This window comes from Micropterus salmoides, unplaced genomic scaffold (assembly GCF_014851395.1).
Source record: "Micropterus salmoides isolate LMB-PRFRI ecotype aquatic unplaced genomic scaffold, ASM1485139v1 Ms_hic_scaffold_11, whole genome shotgun sequence".
Lineage (NCBI taxonomy): Eukaryota > Metazoa > Chordata > Actinopteri > Centrarchiformes > Centrarchidae > Micropterus > Micropterus salmoides.
Window position 1 is genome coordinate 3,060,482 of NW_024040152.1, and position 11,637 is coordinate 3,072,118.

General features: G+C 44.9%; 1 long non-coding RNA gene across 1 annotated transcript; it reads right to left on the minus strand.

The window, feature by feature from the left end:
* Positions 1-935: 935 nt before the first annotated feature.
* Positions 936-11,098, minus strand: LOC119896956. Its single transcript, XR_005443322.1, has 3 exons — positions 10,942-11,098; positions 5,768-6,028; positions 936-2,676 (listed from the first exon to the last, which is right to left on the minus strand). It is a non-coding gene; the product is annotated as an uncharacterized LOC119896956 (long non-coding RNA).
* Positions 11,099-11,637: the final 539 nt, after the last annotated feature.

Below are 11,637 nucleotides of genomic sequence, written 5' to 3' on the forward strand. Positions count from 1 at the left end.
ACACCCAAGGGGGTGCGTTGGAGCTGAGTTAAAAACCTCTTTCATTGAATTACACAAGACTTCATAAAAGAGGGGGATGAATGAAAAGAGCTGCGTGATCAACCTGTACTGTAAAGGGTTACATTTCATTTGTTTTACAGTGGGATTACTCTCTTTTACATGACAATGCTAATGAATTGTGAGGGCCCCATATGTCGGTGTCAGTACGTTTGCCATATGTGGTGCCAGACAGCAAATCACGCAGGGTAAGTGTTCTGCTCAGCACACGGTGGCCTGCGCCACACTGTGCTGCACACAGATCATCACATTCCAGGATGAGGGTGTTATTGTGCTCTTTGTCTTACACAAATTTGGAATAAAGTGTGTGTGTGTAATGTGTAAAGATGCATATTGGCTTATTACTCATCTATACGACAATTATTGCTTATTACAGAAAACACTGATTCATTTCACATTTGAAACAGGACAGAGCTCTACTGTGTTTCTCCCTTGTAGCTTGATGCCAAACACTACAGAAAATAAACCTACATCCCTGATGGTGTTTTGAAAATTACTTGATCTCAGGGGAATTGTGATAATCTTTTCATTTGGCTGTAACATTATGTTGGAACTGAATTATCTCTGTAGACGTGACTACCACAAAAAAAGCAAAACATTTAAGGAAAGCTGCCAGCTAATGGGTAAATTTAGATTTTCTTTTTGTTTTAGTAAGCTTAAATCTACATCTTGTCTCCCTAGACATTTACATTTAAGTTTTATAATGCATTATATGACTTTTGATTTACAGAATAGAGACAAAGCTCAGTGATTTGCTCAAGGGCACTCCAGCAGCACATGTGGCTGCTGAATGTACGACCATTAATCACTAACTGATCCTGCCACCTGATCACATGCAGATCAAATTGAAAAAACATGCACAACAACCATTTCCCCCTTGTTTTCAATGTAAACCTTTATTACTATTCCAACACAGTTTTCCATACAAAGGCACATGTGGTGAACACTCATTCACAGCGATTAGATTGCATAACACAACCATTGCTGCTTATATAAAACAATAAGCTATGCGTAGGCATAGCTGAATAGATATGTTTGATCTGCATTTAAGGAAAAAAGAGATGTAGTGCAAGCGATTTAATTATTTTAGACCACAATTCATGATTTTCATGCCTCTGGACTGATATCAGAAGAGTGACTTTTTTTTGCTAAAGATTAAAAACATAATTTCAAGCTTATCCAGGCAGATAAGTAATTGTCTTGAGCACTGGGATGTGCATGATTATCAAAAGAATACATTTTCTAAATTAGGCCAAGATAGTCTCCCTTGAATCAATTGCAGAAGCACTGCATAGACATAGATTGTTTAAAGTAATATTTAAAAGATTTGCATAGATTATCAATCGTAATAAAAAATTTGCCACTTCCCGAAAATTAATATGGAATGAATTAGGCTGCGATAGTACTTGCTTTATTACATTTGCGTATGTGTGTGTGTGTGTTAATGTCAAGGGCAGGAAATTAAGGCAGTGTTTGAAGCCAATGTATTTGTCATGTCTCACCCAAAGATGTATCATTAGAGCCAAGCAGGTAACTGCTATGAACCAAACTGCTGCGTCTCACAGCCTGCTGGGAAGGTTTTAATAGTGTGGCGTGTTCTGTATACATGCAGCCATGAGCCATGCTCAACCACTTCCTGCTGATCAAACACACTTCTGCCATCAGGAATCTTAAACGTGTGGTTCCACATTTACTCTCATGGCTTCACAGTCAAATCACTGTCTGTTAAGGCTGCAAATATGAGACTCAATATGAAACTGAGTCACACACTCACACAGACTGACTGTAATTTCTGGATCAGTATGTTAACAATGGGAATGTAGTCTCTTCAAAAAACATTTCTCTTGATTATGTCTAAAGGAATAAAGTGGTAGCCCAAAAATATCCCGAGTGAGGAGGACAGGGGCTCTGCCCAACTGGGTTTATGGATGAAAAAATAAACAAAAACAGATAAAACAGTTGCATAGAGTATAAAGACGACAGCTCACTCCTTCACCATTGTGTCAACCGACACACGGAGCTGTCCAATCGCAGTGCAGTATTATTCACTGCTGCCGTGGGTCTCACATTCACGTGTCTTTGAGTCCTAGCAACTATGACAAAACAGAAATCGAACTAAATGTGGGCTACAACTCATCAAATATGTCCTGCAGTAAGTCAGGCCTATGTTAGTTGATCCTAACTCATGTCTAAGTACTGTTGTTTATAGGCAAATGTGTATATATGTATGTATAAATATATAAGTATTACAAAATAGAGTGCCACACCCTCAAAATACAAAAGCAAGAGTCACAATTATGGACCAGTTTGTCCACACCTCAAGCTGCTAATCTTCTCTCTGAGCCTTGTTTCCCACAGTCACAGTCCACCGTGAACCAACACGTTCACAAACAGTCCAGCTTGACTGTTGGGGAAAATAATGCATCACACAGCAGCATCAATAGTGTGGCGATGTTCCAAAGTCACGGCAGGAATTTGCCGCCACTGACAGACATCCGCGTCGTCATCCTTGTTTAGTCCACGCTGGAAGGCGGCAAACGGCTGCTGAAGGAGTTGTCCTGTTATTCCTTCGTTGTGTGCTCCAGCCGTTTCGGATCCCCCTGCACCGACAACATTCTGCTGCAAAGAGAAAGACGACATTAAGACACAGCTTCAGTTCCTCAGAGTGAGTTTAAACACACTGTGAGGCCAATCATGTGAATGTCAAAACAATTATTTGAGACAGTAGACTGTGAATGCCAATTTGTTTGGGTTTCAAAAGAAGGCTTGTCCTCGTTCTCTAAAGATGAAAAATAACCTATGGGGGCATTTCTTGCATGTCCTAAATCTGGCCATGTTAAGCAAAGCTCCATGTGCCAACTGAAGGGATTGGGGCTGAAGCTGAAAGGCCTTAACAGGCGCCTGGTACGCTACGAGCTGCTAATACAAAGAGGAAGCATGTGACACACCCTAAGCTAGACTGAGTTGGACTTCAGAAGGCTATCAGACCCCCTTTTTTGTTACATTTTCAAGCAGCTCAGACAAGCAACTTAAAATATTACAGCGGGTCACTGAGTGCAGAGTGAACCGATAATGTAGCCATCCAGCTTAGTGGCAGAAATCAACAACCATTGTGCTAATTAGCATCGCCTGAGCTATTAGCAGGCATCACGTTAGACTTGGCATTTAGCATTACGCCGTTGTTCAGAGTGGGTGCAGTCTGGCAGGATCGGGGGGGAGGGGGGGAGTGGCTAACAGAGGAGGTTGGTGGTATAAAAGGCAGTTTGGGTATTGGTGTCGCTTTGAGTTATTGGCATCATGGTCTTGTTTTGTTGAGAGGACTACAGTGAATAAGCTTGTTAATGGTAAATTTACAGCCCCAGCATGTGGCCTAATAAAACCAGGGGATAGAGGGGATGATGAGAATGATTGTGATTTTGTGTGTGTGCTCAGGAGTGTGTGTGTGTGTGTGTGATGGGGATGGGGGGGTGAAGTTACAGAAAGGGAGAGAGAAAAGTGGAAGGCGCCGGTAATTAAGAGTCTAAAAGAGTGTGAGAGAGGCGCACACCGCTCAAAGCAAACTTTGAGCCCGGATTCCTCACTTTTTATTTATGCACCCCGACTTAAACCCCCCATCCCTCTTCACCCTCACTCTTTACTTGTCTCGCCCTGCTGAATGAATAGCTATCACAGTGGTATGGTGTCCCATCTAGCAACAGCTCCCTCCCCTTCTTCCAGCCCTTTCTCAACACTCCCCCCTCCAGCACGGCTCTGAATAGGGAGCCGAATTGAGCAAACAGTCAGGCTGTCAGCTCAATAGGAGGTCTGGCCATGAACTTGAAGTCCTTCCCAGGCCCCCAGCCTCACATTAGGGTGGTGGTGGTTGGGTAGACAAGAGGGAGGAGGGGATGGTGGTGATGGGGGGTTGCAGCCAGACTTTTGGGGGGCCCCTACGTGCCAGTGATGGGGGGACCCCTGCCACAGAGGTTCCCAAGCCTGGTGCTCTTGAGCAATGGGGGCAGGGTGCCCCAGCTGCCTGCTAACCCTCCCCTCTCTGTGCAGCACACAGTCTAGGCAGGAGGGGTGCTGACGATGGGGTTTGTGGAGACGGGACAGTGTCTGCTCCCCTGCCAAAGCTCCTCTAGACCCTCACACACACTTGCACGAAGACACACACACGAATACACAGATCCAGACACAAGCTGCTGGCCGTGCCCACCCCCTCACCTCGACTAGCTCCCAGCCCTCCCAGGCTTCTCATCATCTCATTAGCCAACGCCAGCCACTCCACTGTCTACTGTTTGTATTGTTTTGGGCTCTGCATAATTTACACAGTAAATTGAGTATGGCCCCGGCCCCCTTTGCTCAATCTACCACCTGTTTATGGAGGCCTGGCCGTGATTAGTGTGCTTTGGGTTTGACACAGTTACCACAGCACTTCTCAGGAAAGCCAAGCGACGCCTCCGCTTTTAAAGGGTCGTCAAATATGTAAATGCTAAAAGCTTGGCATGACCTAATTTGAGAACTGGTATCAATTCAAATTTAGTCTGTGTAAATATTGGAAATCAGTGTTTAAATTTAGGAACAAAGGATTCAGTTAAATGAAACACTTTTTTCAAACTTTGGCCAAACTTTCTCTCATAAACTGTGAAAGCCACCTTGGACCTTCGATGACAATATGCTTTCCTGTGTTTAGCAACAATCTGTTTTTCTTCTCTCACCTTGACACAACAGGGGATCTCAGCAGTCCCACTGTTAGCCCTGTAGCCTGGCACCCTACTGTAAGTTAGCATTTGCATTGTGTCTCTGACCTCCACACCACAGACACAAACAAAGGGAGGTCTCTCTGTTGCAAGGACAATAGCGCGCATTGTTTACCGGCTGCCTTACTTAATCAAGCCCAGCTGATACTAATTGGTGTTTTGGTTTAAGCGGTTTTTAAAGTTGGGAGCTCCCTGGTTGGAATAATGCTGTACTATAACGAGTTCGCTCAGGGAGAACAATACTCAACTTGTCTAAGCACCGACTGCCCTCCAACACTGGCCACTTGCACTATGAGAGGCTTTCCACTACTGAGACTCTGCCTGTCAACGTCCGATGTTCTCACTTCTACACCATCTCTTCTCTATCATCTCTGTCTCTCTCCTGCTTTGTGTTTGTTGTGTTACATGTCACTGTAAGAAGAATAGTGGTTCATGGATATCATCACTTTCCGACTGACAGATGTGCCCACCTTGACATTTCTTCTGACCTGATTTAAGGTGAAAGAGAAAGCTTTTTTAGAATTAATCTAAAAGTCATAACTTTGTTACAGCAGACTGCACAAGAAGGCACTGCTTGCATCGTATCTCCAAAATGGCAGCCGCCGCCATGTCAGGGCACGCATGCGAGGATGGCACGAGAATTCCCAAACGGGAAAGAAAACATGGCGCTTCAGAGGACAGATGCCCACTGAAAGCCTCCTGAGAGAGGCATTGAGAGCAGAGTGATTTAATGTGAACACACATACAAAACACACTCCGCCCATATCAACTCACCCTCCCCTCCACCCATCATTGCATTTTGTGAATCGTGCAATTAACAAACATATCCGAGGTGATTAAAACGGAGGCAATAGCCCGCTGGAGAAGGGGAGTGAAGGCACTGGGGGAATCGGAGGAGAGGATGGAGGGTCGTGATGGCGCCAGTGGAAAGATGCAGCATGGCGGGCGTAGTGGGTTTGGTGTGTTACCTGCACTGACTGGTCTTCCCACTTCCATTTCATGCCAGCGTTGCTCTAAGATGGTGGCGCGGGCTGCGTCTCGCTGTACAGGAAAAAAGGGCAGTCTGCTGAGGATGGAGCGGAGGAGGAAGGGAGGAGGAGGGAAGAGGCGATGCAGAGGAGGGCGAGGAGAGAGGGAGGGCAGAATCAACAGCAACCCCTCCTCCTCCTGCTTCCCTGTTTTTCAGTCTCCTTTTGCCAGCTTTCCTTCAGTGGTGTGGTGGTGGTAGCCTGCACAGAAAACAGGGAAGGGAAAATCAGAGGGCAAGAGGGAAAATTTCAAGAACGTAGTTTATCCATCAAAACGCACATGTATAGTTCACGGAAGCATACGAATGTAAGCCATGCACACACATGAATATGTGTATACACACACGCATGCACACACACCTTTTCATGTCTGTTCTCATGGTACAGTCTGCCCCTGAGCATGCAAATGACTTTCATTATGCAAATGCATGCAAATCAGATCCAACCATCTGAGAATCAAGGGTGGGAAAGAAAAAAAAAACTCGACACAGAGATTGAATGAAAGAATGAAAGAGAAAAAGGGACAAGAGAAAAATCCTTTTGAGTGGCAGGAGGCGGTAAGTTAGGTAAATGCTCTGTGGAAAACAACAGTAGCCCAATTGGACAAACACGATTAGCTTTTATTGTGTCTGCGACCTAATTTTTCAAATTAAATTTGCTGCATCCTCGTCATTTTACAGGATACCAGGTTGTTTTTATTTATTTGATGTCTGCCTTTTGTAGCAAAGGCTTTCCTGATGTAAACACTATGTTATTTAAATTCAAGGGCACTGATGATGCTCTACATTCCTGTCACCACGTACTTTGCATCTGACAGCCGCAGTTAAGCATTAGTGGAAATAATGCTGCATTTTCAGCATCGGTAGAATTGCAAACAGTTGTTCAACACTGTTGACACCCAGCTAACTTGAATTTGACGTGGCTCCGGTAAATCTGACTGTAGTGCATTTCTTGTAGCTTTAACAGTGACAAAGCCTGTGCTCTCAATTCCAATAGCCTCTGACTGCAGCCATTTGCATTGTAGGATGTTCTGTATTTGTATGTGCATCAGTGCAAAATAAGGGCTAACTTAAAGCAAGTCATTGGGTGGCTGAATGCTATTAACACTAACACAGACTGACTACTGTGGAAATCAGATGAAAGGCGTTATTTTTAATTGCTTGAAATCATCATCTTTCTTTAGCAAAATCCTTCCCTCAATTACCTACACCTGTGCATGCAAACCTGTGAGTCTAAAACCAGCACTAGCACAATGTAGCCACCTTGCTAAGTTCAATATTCACTAACAGGTGAAGTCCATATCTTGCAGGTTCAGCCGCATAGTTCGTGAACCCTTCTATTCAAAGAAATCAACAAAGAAAGCTGACTAATCGGTGAACAGAACACGCTGTCTGATTTTACTAATACTCTGAGCCCAACAGAAAGGATCCTCCATTAGCCAGCAGAGGAGGGAGCCAGCTTTTGTCTCTGGGTGTCGGAAGGGGAAGGCTATGTCTGAAATTGGAATAAGGTGGTAAAAACAGGGGTGACATAGAGTGTGAGAGAGTTGGGGTGGATAAGCAGGGAGGGGAAGGACTACAGGGGTGGGGTACTGCTGAATGGTGGCAAACCTCTCCTAATTGGCACTTGACATTTTTTTGCCATTGGCACTGGAGTGGGCCAGCTTTCAAGCCCTCTCCGGGTCCTTGTTGGAAAAGTGCCTTATGCAAATATGGCGAATGGGCTCTATTGTGAAGCCTCTGATATTAACAGCTCACGCAACAATGAAATTGTGTGCTTACTCTGGTCTCGTAGGTGTGTGAGAGAGACCTAGACAATAGCAGCGGGAGCAGCTTCAGTCTGAACAGACCCTCCATCGGATGCTTTGCCAAGTCATTTCAGCAGAATGGGCTTTTTCTGAGGGCCGAGGCTCTCGGTAAAAGCTTTATTAACAACTGAAACAAACAAATGCACGCACTGTTTTGCTCCGGCACAGAGAGTGTCTCTGTTTATACTGCTGCGGAATGGCTCAGTTTATTGCGGTTGAAAATACTGAAGGTATGGATAGAAAAGGCTTCACTCATTCTCTCAGAAAGATATTTCCCCTCTTAAAACATCACTGTCTCAGTTCTAAATGTGAAAATGTATTCATGCTTCGGTGCTGTGCCGCACTCCCTCTGATATTTCTTTCTTCCTCTGTGTGCCCGCATTGTTTACCCTTAACTCGCTCCCTTGGGTGAGCACAGCTCGAGATCTAAAGATATCTGCAGAATCCCTTTGGAGAAAACTTGGCAAATCAGTGGCGAAATGTTGCAAAACTGAGCTACATTTTCAAAAGCAGTAAAAGTGATAAGAGACCAGCGCTCGACAGCAAGGCCGAGCACACTCTCGTCTAAAACGTCTAAGTTGACAAGGTCTGAAGCTTTCTTGTCATCTGAGAACACAAAGCAAATTTTATCTTTATATTCACACAACTCAAAACCAACAAGGAGGCAAACAGAGCAACGGGTCAGACAGCAGCAGCCACCCCCCGTGTGGTCCGAGCACAGTCAAAGTACACCTGTTACTGCTAAGTTGCCAGACTTAATCTCTTTTGTCTGGGGAGGCCCGTTGACTTTTGCAACTGTCTGAGATACATTCACTTCTCTGTGAGCATATGGGGGAGAATGCCAATGTTGTAGAAAATAACAGGGTCTGGCCTTTTGCTCCAGCCCAACAGCGAAGCCATTTTGCAAACCCTGTTGGTGTGTTCCGTCAAGATAAAGAGAGGCAGAGAAAAGGGGGCAAGAATCACTGGGCCTTATTCAGAAAACAGTCTGGCTGCTCGGACCCGGCGGGGGTGAAAGGGAGGCAAAGGGTTGCATTGTCCCTCAGTGACAAGTGGACTAGCTCTATTGACTGTAAAGTCTACTGGTGGGGGGGCAAGTAGGACCCGTCCACAATGGCTGTTTTTCTGTTTGACACTTGGAGTCTAAATCTGCTTGCCTAGTGCATGAAAGCTAAGACAAACCCACCACCCTCCTCCTCCTTTTCTTTCCATTCCCTGCCTTCTTTCCTTCTCCACCCTTTCTCTTCGTGCTCTCATTCTATTTCAGACTCTGCCATGGGACACAGAAAAAGGAGAGAGAGCAAAGGCCCTAAGGTGGTTTTTAGGAACTCTCCCATCTTCGTGCCATTTTCAGGCAGGCAGAAGCTAAGACAGTCTCTACCCCGGGGTCCCCAGCGTGAAGTGTTAGTGATATAACTGTGCCACACACAGAGCCAGCACAAAGCATTTGCACCATGACATGCTTCTCCCAGGGCACTGCTTAGGGTATAAACACAATCTGTCCAAGACTTCAGTTCCCATTTAGCCCCAAAACTGTAACACTGTGACACAAAAATGAAGCAAAAGGAGGCAACTTTTCTTTACACTGCTCAAGATTTGCTGGCCTTGTACCTTCTAATTGTTAAAATGCATAAATGCAAAATGCACCTGCAGATATACAAGTGATTGAATATTAGTCAGGTGCAATCATTTATCTATCATTTAGAACAACAGATCACAGCCATGCCGCGCTCACAAGTCTACACTGTAACGAAAACATATCGGCAGTGGCAGCAGCAGAACAATAGAGAGAGAACCAGGTACTACTTTGCCATCCAAGAAGGTGACATCTCCGGCTGTCACTTCCTGTCAAGGCCCTCGTTCCTCTCTCTTGCTAGCTGAGCCCAAAGCTCAAATGTCACACTCAGCACCTGCAATGCAGCAGGCAGGCAGGCACAACTGCAGGGCTTGAAGAGATTGACATTGCGAGGTGGGGTTGCCACGCAAGCTTTTAGGCGTTTCACTTTGGCCCTGTACAACTGTTTAAAGTTTGTACCATGTCAAACTGAATACATTCAAACTCGAGGGGGATGTTTCAGCTGAGCCATGTTGAAACAGCAAACCGCCATGTGGAATTTGTATTACAGTTGGAGTTCACCGCTGACCCGGTAGCTCCAAAGCCTTGAGACCTTGGGCAAGATCCTTAGTGGCCTCTCTCAGCAGGAGTGACCCTCTAGTTTTGATGGGCAGAAAAGAAATCACACCTTCAATCAGTCATCAGAGGCCTTGAGGTTGAAGATCTGATTGACCAATTATTCCCCACCATGAGCCCGAGCAAAGAACCTTAAGGCTGAGATTGTTCTCCTTCTCTCACTCATGGAACTCGTCACTGGGGGCACTTTCTGCTTGATTGCCCCAGGACCACTCCCCCCTCAGAGCCTTGCGCGCACACACACAACAGCATTCAGCGAGATCAGGCCTTTCCACATGGTAGCACCTCATGCAACAGAGGCTTTGCCACGGCCCATTCACAACCAAGCCAACTGTCACCTCAAATTAAACAATGGCCCGGACCCCAAATCAAACATCTTTTCATGCATAAAGGAGAAAAAAGTAGGTGGGAAGGAAATCAACAACGTCTAACTTAACAAAATTGGCCTCAAACAAATTCTTGTCCGTTCGCTTAGGTGCCGGCAGGGAGTTGGGAGCCCGGATTAACTCGGAGGGAGCATTCTTAACTCAGACAATCCCATCCAAGTCAGAACATATGTATAATTCATATCACCGTATGCAGCTCCTATGATATAAAAGAACCACATTCTTTTCATATGGCATGTTCTCTTGATGCTAAAGATGCAAGCATCAAAGCTGAAATTCATAGAGCCATGTGAATAGAGCATTGAGCAAACTGGCTAGCACACTGATTAGCTAACACCAACTTGTTAAATGACTTGTAAAAGTCCACCAGCTTTGGCAAATCTGTGTGGGTCTTTTTCAGCAAGCCCGTCACTCCCGGCCATGTGATACCATGGCTTAGCCCCTGCATCCAGTCCCACACACAAGGATCATGGGGCTTATTAGATTAAAAGTGATCCTGTTGCACCAACCGTACTGTTATGGATCACTGCCACTGACTGCAAGGAGTTGTGCGCTGATGTCCAATTTATTTCTACATGCCTACCAATGGTTTTCTGTATTTCAAAATGTTGATGGATCTAGACAGTGAATATAGACAGAGCTTTACAGTAAAGTTAAGTTTATCTAAAGTGGTTGTGGTCTGGGATTTAGTCACCTACATGCATTCACACACATACATTATGCACCCTACCTTTTGCTGCATTCCGCTCCCATCTTCTTTTAAATGTTGTCCATTTTCTTCTCTCGAGTTGCAGTTCTTGTGGCCGAGTTAGTGATTTTTGGAGGAAGGCGCGTTTGGGGTCTTGATGCCTTTTCAGGAGTGTAATGGGATTCTTGTTACTTTCGGTTATCTAGCTTTATGAAGAATGTACATCACTCATACAGCTAGATAACCAAAGATAACAACCAACCCCTAAGGCTACCCACCCTCTCAATTCGCAGGTAAAGTAACATGAGCCCAGTTCTGACCTATAACCAGAGGAGAAAGTTGTTGATATAAACAATATTTTATGTCCCCATCGTTTTGATTCACATGATTGCAATGATTAGAGATTAATTTGAGAGGAGTTTAAGTTCATGTCAAAGATCAAAAAAAGTCTAATAGCAGCTAACGCCAACTCTTAACAAAGATGTTACTCTTCTGACTTGGGGCCTTCTTTCATCACTCAACCTACAGCGTCCCTTAAATGTCCTGACCCTTCATTTTGTGACATCATCAAGTGGCCCCTTACCCTGCCTCAAACTGCCTTGGCAAATTAGAAACCTCCCTTTGTGCACAGAAAGCTTTGATTGGCTTACGAGTAATGCCTCAATATCAAAAACTCCCCAAAGTCAAACAATCAGTGAGAGGCACCAATTAAAAAAAATACACACAAGTAGTCGAACC